This window comes from Carassius carassius, chromosome 18 (genome assembly GCF_963082965.1).
Source record: "Carassius carassius chromosome 18, fCarCar2.1, whole genome shotgun sequence".
NCBI classification, from domain to species: Eukaryota; Metazoa; Chordata; class Actinopteri; order Cypriniformes; family Cyprinidae; genus Carassius; species Carassius carassius.
This window is the reverse complement of record NC_081772.1, coordinates 18,776,672-18,790,287: the sequence shown is the minus strand read 5'-3', so window position 1 is coordinate 18,790,287 and position 13,616 is coordinate 18,776,672.

The window sequence follows — 13,616 nt, the reverse complement described above, 5'->3', positions numbered from 1 at the left end:
TATTTTCATGCACTAGCTGTATTGCTAAATGAATGTAATCCCTTAGCAGAGAACAGCATTAATCTTTTACTTGGGAATAGATTCTTATCAAAATCATAACAGGCCCATGGCTGGATCATACAGAAGTCATACGGTCTTATTATGGTTTCATTCTTCTAAACAATTTACATTATTTCGGCACAGAAACGAGGAAAAGAAAAAGTATATATGTATTATTAATTTCACCATCCAGTTAGTCACATCAACCATTATTCCTTCAAAAACAGCCAGAAGCTTTGGAGTTATGATTGATGATCAGCTGACTTTCTCAGACCACATTGCTAAAACTTTCTGGTCCTGCAGATTTGCTTTATTCAACATCAAGAAGATCAGGCCCTTTCTTTCGGAACATGCTGCACAACTCCTTGTTCAAGCTCTTGTTCTGTCTGTCTTGTTCAGTTCTATCAAACCTTTACAATTAATCCAGAAGGCAGCAGCAAGATTAATTTTAATGAGCCGAAAAGAATACACGTCACACCTCTGTTTATCAATTTGGACTGGCTACCAATAGCTGCTCGCATAAAATTCAAGGCATTGATGTTTGCCTACAAAACCAGCACTGGCTCTGAACCCCTTTACCTAAATTCATTACTTCAGACTTATGTGCCCTCTAGATTGGGTGCCATCCCAAAGAAGCACAAAGTCACTTTTACAGACTTTTAAATTTTAAAAGTTTAAAAAAAAAACTAACTTGCTTTCTGATATTTTCTATTCTGTCTGTTTTCTTTTCATTTATTATACAATTAACAAAAGCAAAAAAAAAAAGATCTCTAACACTAGCTTGTTCTATTTTTTTTCTTTTCTATCTGTTTACTTTTTATTTATTGTATTATTTAAAAGCCCTTGCTACGTGTACTGCGTTTAAGCTAACTGAGACTTGTCATAGCACTTATATATCATTGCTCTATTTGTTGTTTTTGATTGCTTCCACTGTCCTCATTTGTAAGTCACTTTGGATAAAAGCATCTGCTAAATAACTAATAAAGTGTAACTGTAAATTATATATACACATATATACACACTCACTGGCCACTTTATTAGGTACACCTTGCCAGTACCAGGATGGACCCCCTTTTGCCTTCAGGACCGCCTTAATTCTTTGTGGCATAGATTCAACAAGGTGTTGGAAACATTCCTCAGAGACTCTGGTCCATATTGACATGGTAGCATCACGCAGTTGCTGCATATTTGTCAGCTGCATATCCATGATGCGAATCTCCCGTTCCACTACATCCCAAAGCTGCTCTGTTTGGATTGATATCTGGTGACTGTGGAGGCCATTTGAGTAAAGTGAACTCATTGTCATGTTCAAGAAACCAGTCTGAGATGATTTGAGGTTTGATTTGAGCCATCGGAATATTTTTATGACTACACTGTAGTCATAAAGGGATGGACGCTTTCATGTTCTTTATGCCAAATTCTGACCCTAACATCTGAATGTCGCAGCAGAAATCGAGACTCATCAGACCAGGCAACATTTTTCCAATCTTCTATTATCCAATTTTGATTAGCCTGTGCGAATTGTAGCCTCAGTTTCCTGTTCATTGCTTTTGTTGCATTCTTGCTTCCGGCTTTGCTACCGTTCGGACGTTCTAGCTTACTGGTCTGCGCTTTGCTTCTCATTTCTGTACTTTTCTCTGATTTTTCTAAGATTTCAGTACAGTGCTCAAACAAAAGATTTTCCGCACAAACGCTAAAACTAAAAACTCTTTGGGACTGGAATATTACTACAAAAAGAAAACTTTGCCTCCCACTGCCAGCAGCTTACATTCCGGAGACGGGATAACAACTGCCTACATTAAAACAGAAGAGACAGAAAATGCCTCCTGTTGGATCTACTTGTTGCATGAACTGCTGCAAACTTCTACAAAGGATTGTGATTCTTGAAACAAAGTTACTTACTGGACTTCCAAAACAGGCACAACACTTAGCAGACCGTTCTCATGGACCCCCTCAGCATACAGCCGGTGAGTCCCATGAATCTTCTGAATCTCAACAGTTTATACCAAGTGTAGAGGAACAAGCCGAAACTGATCGCCACACTAATCGATGGCACAAACAGGGAGCGAGACCCAAAGGAACATGATACATCAGATTGTCAACAGTTTCTTGTATTGCTGACGTAGCTTCCTCTACCCCAGATTTGACTATGACAAGGCTTGTGAATACTGGTATTCTACCACCCCCTATACATCTTGAGAACAGATTTGAAGTATTAATGAATGTGGGTGAGGAATCCCCAAATGTGATTAAACATGGATTGGATCAGCCAGCAGCTAACATCGCTACTAACAGGCGCTCAAGGTCGAGCAGGCAGCGGCATTTAGCTCAGAGCGCAGCCGAGCCCAGGGCTCTGATAGTGGGTGACTCTATTATCAGAAACATCAGTAGGACTACAACGACATACTGCCTTCCTCAAGCAACGGTCTCTGATGTGAACAAGGAACTTCAGAATATTCTGATGAAGCACAAGACTGCAAATCGAATAATCATCCATGTGGGGAAGAATGATATTTGGAAAGAGCAGTCAGAACTCCTTAAGAAGGACTTCAGTGAACTCTTTGAAACACTTCGAAGACTCAAAGTTCAGTCGTTCATCAGTGGACCACTCCCAGCAAGGGGAACAAATATGTTTTCATGGTTGCTTGGGCTGAACACATGGCTACAAAGATCTTGTAATATAAAAGGTGTGAATTTCATCGACAACTTCAATCTTTTCTGGGGCCATAGACAATTCTTTAAACCGGATGGCCTCCACCCAAACAAACTTGGTGCTAGAGTGTTTAAGGACAATATGTACTTTTCCCTCTGTCATCCTTCAGCAGAGCGTGTCAATCTTATGGTCAGTAGTCAATAGTCAGTAAGAAAACAAACAAACAAACAGAAATCAGTTTGGAGAAGATCAGCAGCAGTTCAGACTATGAAAAGACAATGCAGAAAAGCCGAGCGGATGTGGCGGAAGACAAAACTTGAAATTCACTTTACCATCTATAAAGACAGCATTCATGCTTTTAATGTGAAACTAACCACAGCTAGACAGAATTTGTTCTCAAACCTTATAAACAGTAACTTAAATAACACTCGTACTCTTTTTGCCACTGTTGAGAGATTGACAATCCACATTCTCAAGTAATGCAGAGGTCAGACAGATTAGGCCACAATAACAAAAAGATACTATGTCTATTTTTGAAGCAATTGATAGCAAAATTCTGGAAGACATAGTACAGCACCTAAAATCGTCAACGTGCTATCTTGACACACTTCCCACATCTTTTTTCAAAAGTGTGCATAACTGCTTAGAAGCAGATCTTTTAGAAGTGGTGAATGCCTCACTTCTTTCTGGAACATTTCCAAACTCCTTAAAAACTGCAGTTGTTAAGCCCCTCCTGAAAAAGAGCAATCTTGATAACACCATTTTAAGCAATTTTATACCAATATCTAATCTTCCTTTTATAGGCAAAATTATAGAAACGGTAGTTTTTAATCAGCTGAACAAATACTTAAACTCAAATGGATACCTGGACAATTTTCAATCTGGTTTTCGACCACATCACAGCACAGAGACAGCACTCATTAAGATAATAAATGATATTCGCTTAAATTGTGACTCTGGCAAAATATCGGTGCTGGTATTGCTAGATCGTAGTGCTGCGTTTGACACTGTCGATCATAACATACTACTAGAGAGACTGGAAAACTGGGTCGGGCTTTCTGGGATGGTACTCAAATGGTTCAGGTCATACTTAGAAGGGAGAGGCTATTATGTGAGTGTAGGAAGCATAAGTGGACGTCCATGACATGCGGAGTCCCACAAGGGTCAATTCTTGCCCCGCTCTTGTTTAGCCTATATATAATCCCACTAAGTCAAATAATGAGAAAGAACCCACTTGCCTATCACAGCTATGCTGATGAGACCCAGATTTACCTAGCCTTATCTCCAAATGACTACAGCCCCATTGACTCCCTCTGCCAATGCATTAATGAAATTAATAGTTGGATGTGCCAGAACTTTCTTCAGTTAAACAAGGAAAAAAACTGAAGTCATTCCATTTGGAAACAAAGATGAAGTTTTCAAGGTGAATGCATACCTTGACTCTAGGGGGTCAAACAACTAAAAATACAGTCAGGAATCGTGGTGTGATTCTGGAGAAAGACCTTAGTTTCAGTAGTCATGTCAAAGCAGTAACTAAATCAGCATACTATAATTTAAAAAACATTGCAAGAATTAGATGTTTTGTTTCCAGCCAAGACTTGGAGAAACTTGTTCATGCCTTTAACACCAGCAGGGTGGACTATTGTAATGGGCTCCTCACCGGCCTTCCCAAAAAGACAATTAGACAGCTGCAGCTCATCCAGAACGCTGCTGCCAGAATTCTGACTAGAACCAGAAAATCTGAGCATATCACACCAGTCCTCAGGTCCTTACACTGGCTTCCAGTTACATTTAGGATTGATTTTAAAGTACTTTTACTCGTATATAAGTCACTAAATGACCTAGGACCGAAATATATTGCAGATATGCTCACTGAATATAAGCCTTACAGACCACTGAGATCACTAGGATCGAGTCAGTTAGAAATACAACGGGTTCACACAAAACAAGGGGAGTCCGCCTTTAGTTACTATGCCGCTCGCAGTTGGAATCAGCTTCCAGAAGAGATCAGATGTGCTAAAGCACTAATCACATTTTAATCTAGACTTAAAACTCATCTGTTTAGCTGTGTATTTATTGAATGAGCACTGTGCAATGTCCGAACTGATTGCACTATATTTTCACAGTTTTTTTTAATGTAAAATCATTTTCTAACTGTTTTAAATTTATTTTAAATAAGTAAATTTTTTAATACTAAAAGTTTTAAAATTGCTTGTTTTATTCTTGTTCATTATTATTTTACTTTCTTTTATGTAAAGCATTTTAATTACCATTGTGTACGAAATGTGCTATATAAATAAACTAAACTTGCCTTGCCTTCTTAGCTGACAGGAGCGGCACCCGGTGTGGTCTTCTGCTGCTGTAGCCCATCTACTTCAGGGTTCGATGTGTTATGCATTCACAGATGTATTCTGAATATCTTGGTTGTAATGAGTGGTTTTTAGTTACTATTGCCTTTCTATCATCTCTAACCAGTCTGCCCATTCTCCTCTGACCTCTGATCAACAAGGCATTTTATTTCACACAACTGCTGCTCACTGGATATTTTCTCTTTTTCTGACCATTCTCTGTAAACCCTAGGGCTGGTTGTGCATGAAAATCCCAGTAGATCAGCAGTTTTTGAAATACTCAGACCAACCCATCTGGCACTAACAACCATTCCACGTTCAAAGTCACTCAGGGGGCTTTCACACTGGGAGTTTATTGCAGAATGGGGCACGGTTCGCATGAAAAATCGCTAATGTGAACGCTGTCACCGGACCCTGGTGCGCACTGGGGTACCGAACCCGAGACTACCTGGAGAAGGTGGTCTGAGTTCGGTTGCTCCCGAACTGTGGCACGGTTCGCGTGAATGTGCAAGCAACACGGACTCGGGTGCGCACTTGTTCAGGAAGTAAAGTATCCCACGCATGCGTAACACTGTTTATATATCATTGTTTCATAAACACTCGAGAGAGCCAAGGTTGATTTGGGAGCTGGGTCTATACTACGCGAGCTAGGATGACTTTTACCTATGTCGAGAGCGCATTATTGTAGCGCGAAAGTACATTAATACACGTACAGATACACGTTGCTCTTGTAAGAATTTTCTCTGGGCTCGCTTAGAGAGTATGCCTGCACTTAAAACGTGTTCATACACGCTTACTTTAAGCGAAGAGGAGAGATTCACGATTGCACTGAACACGTTTTAAGTGCAGGCATGCTCTCTGAGCGAGCCCAGAGAAAATTCTTACAAGAGCAACGTGTATCTGAGAGCGCGCGCGAGCAGAGAGATTCGCGCTCCGCACATTATATTCTGCGCTCGAGGAGAGAGATTCGAGCTCGGGCACATTACATTCCGCGCTCCATGTGCCATTTAAATGTGCCATTTTTATATACAGTCGTGGCCAAACGTTTTGAGAATTACATAAATATTGGAAATTGGAAAAGTTGCTGCTTAAGTTTTTATAAAAGCAATTTGCATATACTCCAGAATGTTATGAGGAGTGATCAGATGAATTGCATAGTCCTTCTTTGCCATGAAAATTTACTTAATCCCAAAAAAACCTTTCCACTGCATTTCATTGCTGTCATTAATGGACCTGCTGAGATCATTTCAGTAATCGTCTTGTTAACTCAGGTGAGAATGTTGACGAGCACAAGGCTGGAGATCATTATGTCAGGCTGATTGGGTTAGAATGGCAGACTTGACATGTTAAAAGGAGGGTGATGCTTGAAATCATTGTTCTTCCATTGTTAACCATGGTGACCTTCAAAGAAACGCGTGCAGCCATCATTGCGTTGCATAAAAATGGCTTCACAGGCAAGGATATTGTGGCTACTAAGATTGCACCTAAATCAACAATTTATAGGATCATCAAGAACTTCAAGGAAAGAGGTTCAATTCTCGTAAAGAAGGCTTCAGGGCGTCCAAGAAAGTCCAGCAAGCGCCAGGATCGTCTCCTAAAGAGGATTCAGCTGCGGGATCGGAGAGCCACCAGTGCAGAGCTTGCTCAGGAATGGCAGCAGGCAGGTGTGAGCGCATCTGCACGCACAGTGAGGCCAAGACTTTTGGAAGATGGCCTGGTGTCAAGAAGGGCAGCAAAGAAGCCACTTCTCTCCAAAAAAAAACATCAGGGACAGATTGATCTTCTGCAGAAAGTATAGTGAATGAACTGCTGAGGACTGGGGCAAAGTCATATTCTCTGATGAAGCCCCTTTCCGATTGTTTGGGGCATCTGGAAAAAGGCTTGTCCGGAGAAGAAAAGGTTAGCGCTACCATCAGTCCTGTGTCATGCCAACAGTAAAGCATCCTGACACCATTCATGTGTGGGGTTGCTTCTCATCCAAGGGAGTGGGCTCACTCACAATTCTGCCCAAAAACACAGCCATGAATAAAGAATGGTACCAACACACCATCCAACAGCAACTTCATCCAACAATCCAACAACAATTTGGACCAGAATGTTGAAATTTTGGGTCGATGGCCTGGAAACTCCCCAGATCTTAATCCCATTGAGAACTTGTGGTCAATCCTCAAGAGGCGGGTGGACAAACAAAAACCCACTAATTCTGACAAACTCCAAGAAGTGATTATGAAAGAATGGGTTGCTATCAGTCAGGATTTGGAACAGAAGTTGATTGAGAGCATGACAGTCGAATTGGAGAGGTCCTGAAAAAGAAGGGCCAACACTGCAAATACTGACTCTTTGCATAAATTTCATGTAATTGTCGATAAAAGCCTTTGAAACGTATGAAGTGCTTGTAATTATATTTCAGTACATCACATAAACAACTGAAACAAAGATCTAAAAGCAGTTTAGCAGCAAACTTTTTGAAAACGAATATTTATGTAATTCTCAAAACTTTTGGCCACGACTGTAGATTAATCTAGATTAATTTCAAGATTAAAGTGAGATTAATATAGATTTAAAAAATTAATCTATGCCCACCACTAATATATATATATATATATATATATATATATATATATATATATATATATATATATATATATATATATATATATATATATATGAACAAGTTCTGTTAGTAATAATAACTAAATTTAGATTTAAATTCATAGCATAAATGGTCTGCATTACCTATTGTTTTCAGGCAAGAAGACCAGTTTTACTTTTTAAATTCTGTTAATTCCTATGTATAGGCCCCGATATATTTCAAACGAAATTGAAGAACGAACTGATATGGCGTCATTTCGAACAAAATCGAGAAGTTCGTTTTGAGTTCGTTTCGGCAGTTCGAAACATAGCCTACCAAAGCGAACTTCCTGGGGGAGTTCATTTCGGCTCCTAAACAGCTTTGAGTTTCTATTGGTCCGTGGCGGTTAAGCAATCAATGGTTGTGTTCTGAACCTCCACCTTCTTTGACGTGCAATTTATTTATTTATTTTTTCCTTGTTGGTTTCTCATTCAACGGAGATCAGGCAAGAGAGAACAACATCTGGGCGCTAGCCACATGAATACGCTGGATTGTCGAATAGCTAAGCTGACACAAATATATCCACACCTGTAAGATCGCTTGCGGAAAGACTTTGAAGATTGAGAGAAAGCATGAATTCCTATAAAGAAATAGGTTGACTCTGAACTGTTGCTCATTATTCTATTTGTCTATAATATTCTTACCATTGGTGCCCGTCTCACACCTACATTCCCTACACTTCATCATTTCATCATTGTTGTGTATGCGCGCGAGCCTCGCAAGACATGTTTACATTAATCTACACCCTGCCTCCAGGAGCGCGGGGGTGACTGAATGTTTGGAAACAGTATACCGTCGCTCAGCCGAACTTCTTTTTCCCCCCAAACGAGGAACGATAACGAACTTCGTTTGAAGCATACCGGGGCCTTATCTGTCTGGAGTGCTGTGGCAAGTCATAAATAATTCCCCAAAAGCATTTACAAGCGTTGAGAGAAAGTATGTAAAATGATACATAAAATCTGCTTTCTCAGGGTGTACATCAGTGCTACAGTAATAATTCATTATTGTTAGCATTTACACACTTGAAAAAATAGCATATGGATTTATTTTCATCAGTCATCAACAGTTGTCAACCATTAACAGTTGAGACTACAGCTAGTGTGACAATAGGGATGAAAATGTCACTAAAATATATAAAGAACAGATCTAAAAAATCTTCACAGGAATTGTATAAGATTTAATATGTAGTAGCCTACATTTATAGGTAGTTATTCTATGTCTTTACTTTGAAGACAATTTTATTAAAAACAATTTTTTGATAAAAGGTGATTAATACTGTATATGTGGTTAACAAAGTAATTTCATGGATATACTTAATTTCTAATGTCCTGAAAAAATCTAATTCTTTAGGCATCAAGAGCCACCAGCAGTAAACGAGAGTGGATTATTTCACCAACAAGACTTTATGAGAATACTGACTACACAAAAGAGGAATATGTGGCAGAAGTAAGCATGTTTCAGTTTCAGATCATACCCTGTGGCAAGTTATATATATATATATATATATATATATATATATATATATATATATATATATATATATATATATATATATATATATATATATATATATATATATATATATATATATATATATATATATATATATATATATATATATATATATATATATATATATATATATATATACATACTGTACATAACCCAAAGCCATGCTTTGCATATGCTTGCACTGCGTGGTCCTGAACAAAATGCTAGGAGTGTGTAAAGTGGTAGTGCATAACCAGTGTGTAAAATCTTTACACTCATCCATAGGGGCGCCAGAATGAGTGAACGAGTGAATATTTATTTATTTTTTTACATTTTTTTAATAATAGGCTACTATTTAAAAACCATTAATTCGAAATACTACCAAATAAAGCAAAAAAAAAAAAGTCCGGCACTTCAATCTTCCCCCGCCCATCGAGTGCTTGAAGTGCGTCAGAAACAGAGCGCGCGCACGATCAGTTGTTGGTAATTTGTTGTGTAGCGTGCCCGACGCCGCATCCAATGTAGACAGCACTGCTTTTGTTAACACACAGCTCGTAGAAACGGGCCTGGCAGCTCGCGCCAGTTCTAGACACGGTAAAAGTTTCCTGATTGTGACGGAAGGCCGAATTTACATGACACATTATAAATGAGCATAGTCTGCGATAGATACAGTGCCAAAAAGAAGAGAAGAGGATAAAGACAGAGGTAAAGAGATGTAGTGAAAGAACAATTTATTGCATAGGAGTAAGATACTATAATTTCATGGCAGTTATTTTTACCTTAAACTTAATGTTAGCAGTTGTTCTGAGTTCTGAGTCCCCAGACTGTGATTTTGTACAATCATGTCAGTTTTAAGACGCATTTTTTATTATCACTTTTTTATTAATGTTTTACTCTACAGTTGTGCAGTTTTGGGGGGATACAGTACAGGCCAAAAGTTTGGAAACATTACTATTTTAATGTTTTTGAAAGAAGTTTCTTCTGCTCATCAAGCCTGCATTTATTTGATCAAAAATACAGAAAAAAATGTAATATTGTGATATATTATTACAATTTAAAATAATTTGTTTTCAATTTATTATACTTTAAATTATCATTTATTTCTGTGATGCAAACCTGAATTTTCAGCATCATTACTCCATTCTTCAGTGTCACATGTGACATTCGGTCTATCACATGATCATTTAGAAATCATTCTAATATGATGATTTATTATGAGTGTTGGAAACAGTTCTGCTGTAATGTGTGTGTGTGTGTGTGTGTGTGTGTGTATATATATATGCTAAATCATGAACACAATGACAGGGTGAAATGGGCTGTGATGCATGGGGCGCCAGGTAAAATCTTGCCTAGGGCAGCAAATTGGTCAGGGCCGGCCCTGGATAGAAGTGGGCACCTGTGAAACACCATCGGCTTGTCTCTCAGTGGCACAGCTTTGCTCCTGTGTAAGTTATTTGTGTGTGCAACACATTCATACAGCTTGACATTCTTGTAGAGTTTATTGTTTGCACCTTTAATTTTCAGTGGTACCTTTCCTCCTAAACTTCTGCCAGTGTGGGACTGTGAGGGAATTCACAGATTTCCCTCCTCCACAATAAGTACAGCAAACCTCTGTTACCAAAGATGAGACGGTTAATAAAAAGTGCCAAAGCAAGCCAGATGCTTTTTGTGCAACAGCAGCCTCTATTCTACCTGCTGGAGCAGCAAATTCCAAACACGGTTTTTGTTGAGAGTCCAACTCAGGGTTTGTATGTAATAAATGAGTACCCTGGGACTGAAGGTTTGATACTTTAAGGTGGAAACGTTTCACAGGCGTCTCTAAGCCGAGGACAACAAGCAATGTACGTGATTAATGGAGCCCCTGTAGATGATATTCAGCCAATACAGCTGCAAATGGCAAGACAGAAACATGAGGGTGTGATGGGATTTAGCCATCACCGGTCTCATCTCCCACTGGATCCCCTCGCAGTATACAGCTAATACCGATGCAATTTCATGAGATTGCATTGCAAAGGGTGACTGTCACACCACAAATCTTGCTTGCTGATGTTCCAACACTGAGCAAACAAAAGAAAAAGAAGACACCATCTAAAAGGCTGAGTAATAAAGAAATGGACCCTAAAATAAAAGATCCAAGAAGAGAAGCCCCAAAGACAGGGGACAAAATAAACCCCCCTTTCAAGAGAAAAAAAAGATGGATGGATGGATGGATTCTTAAAAAAAACTTACTGACCTTTTTGAACAGTAGTCTATACCGTTTTACTGTAACTGAACATGAGAAGCACAATGCATTTCTACAAGAGTGGCTGTTGCTGTCTATGAACAACGTCAAATTAATCACTCATGAAGCTCCTTTTTGGCTTTTTGATGTCTGTATAGAACAGCGGTTCTCAATTCCAGTCCTCACGACACCTGCCCACCTCTGCATATTTAACATGTCTCTCTTATTTAACAGATAACCGGCATCTCGCACACTTTAATACCATTTGAATGGAACATATATGCTCCCTTGAACTGGAATCATGGCAGAATATCCGGTGATGTCCACTTCGCAGGGCACTTACGGTCGAATAGAGCAAATGTTTAAAGTGATAAGAGAAACATGCAAAATGTGCAGAGTTGGGGGTCCGTGAGAACTGGAATTGAAAGACACGGGTACAGAAGAGAACCCCCCCCCCCCCCCCCCTTAGACAGCTGAATAGGCTTTGAGACAATCCAGTGTCTGTCAGTTAAAAGAAGTCAATGCATGACAAGAAAGTGTTTATATATATATATATATATATATATATATATATATATATACAGTTGCTACAATGCATTTAGGGTTGTGGTCCTGGGCAAGACAATCTCCTGAACTCCAAACTGAATGTCAGAATGGGAAAGAAAGGTGATTTAAAGGGACACTTCACCCATTTGCATTTAGCTTTGTATTGTTAGAAACCCAGTCATATATTATAATGATCATGGATTTTCCCTTTATTTTTCCCTGAGATGGGAGAAATAAGGATTTAAGTGTTTTACTTCCTGCTTATTATGACGTAAAAATCGTCATTTTGCGTCATAATAAGCAGGAAGTCAAAATTCATTGAAAAGTGTAGACTACAAACACAAGCTTATTATTATTCCAGGGGGTGGGACCCACTCACCCTACGGGCCTATTACAGATCAGTGGGTGCGACTAAACTTACAGAAACGAAAATGAAAATCCGCCATCTTATTTGAAAGCTATGTAGCTAAGCTAACAAGCGCTTATGGAGTCAGATTTACGAGAATGGCTGGAGGAACAACTCATGATATGGAAGAAGAGGATTTTCAAAGTCTGTTGCTCGAAACAGATGTTCGTGGCTATCTATATGAGCCACAATATAGCGCAGAGCAGCTGAGGCTGATGGAGGAACAGGAGGAGGCGGCGGCTGCAGCCGAGGCTGGAGACCTGCCTGTCGCGTCCGAGGAGCCCGGGCGTGCTCGAGCTGGTGCGGACTGGTGGTGGGTGTGCTCTCGTTGTGCGCCTACGGACACAGAGCTAGAGTCCGTCTGCTGCCAAGAACTTCAAAGATGCCAATTTCTCCTCGAAGAAATGTCTGAGGCAGACAAGGACACGGATGTTTGCGTTGTGAACCATGTCCTGGAGACATATTTCAGAATTCCGAAGGTAAACTGGAAACGCCAGCCGAAGCCTGCAGGGACAAATGGACGTCTAACTGTAAAGTAAGTGTTTCAATTTTATTTATTATTCATTTCGTGAAATGTACACAATTTCTTCAAGCATTATTATCACGAAATGTTTTCCGGTTAATAAGTTACGTAACGTCAACTGTAAACTGTTTGTGCAGTACCTTTTTTAATGCACAAAAAGCTTACTGTGGCATTGTTTACTACTGTGGCACGTAAATACCATACATCGCTAACTGTGTCCTCAATGTCTCAATGTTCTGGATTAGTGGGAGTGGCTTTTGGAGCTGTGCAAATGTGTTGCATTGTGGGAGTTGTGGTTTTCCATACAAATGAGCCCTAAAGTTACTTTCTGTAATAACTCGGTCAAAATGGCACCAAATTCGAAAATTTTAATAGATTTCGACTACATATATGACCCACTTTCAATGAAGATCAATGTTCCCACGGGTGAAATGCTCCTTTAAGCAATTTTGAGCGTGGCATGGTTGTTGGTGCCAGACGGGCCGGTCTGAGTATTTCACAATCTGCTCAGTTACTGGGATTTTCACGCACAACCATTTCTAGGGTTTACAAAGAATGGTGTGAAAAGGGAAAAACATCCAGTATGTGGCAGTCCTGTGGGCGAAAATGCCTTGTTGATGCTAGAGGTCAGAGGACAATGGGCCGACTGATTCAAGCTGATAGAAGAGCTACTTTGACTGAGTAATAACTGAGAATAACCACTCATTACAACCGAGGTATGCAGCAAAGCATTTATGAAGCCACAACACACACAACC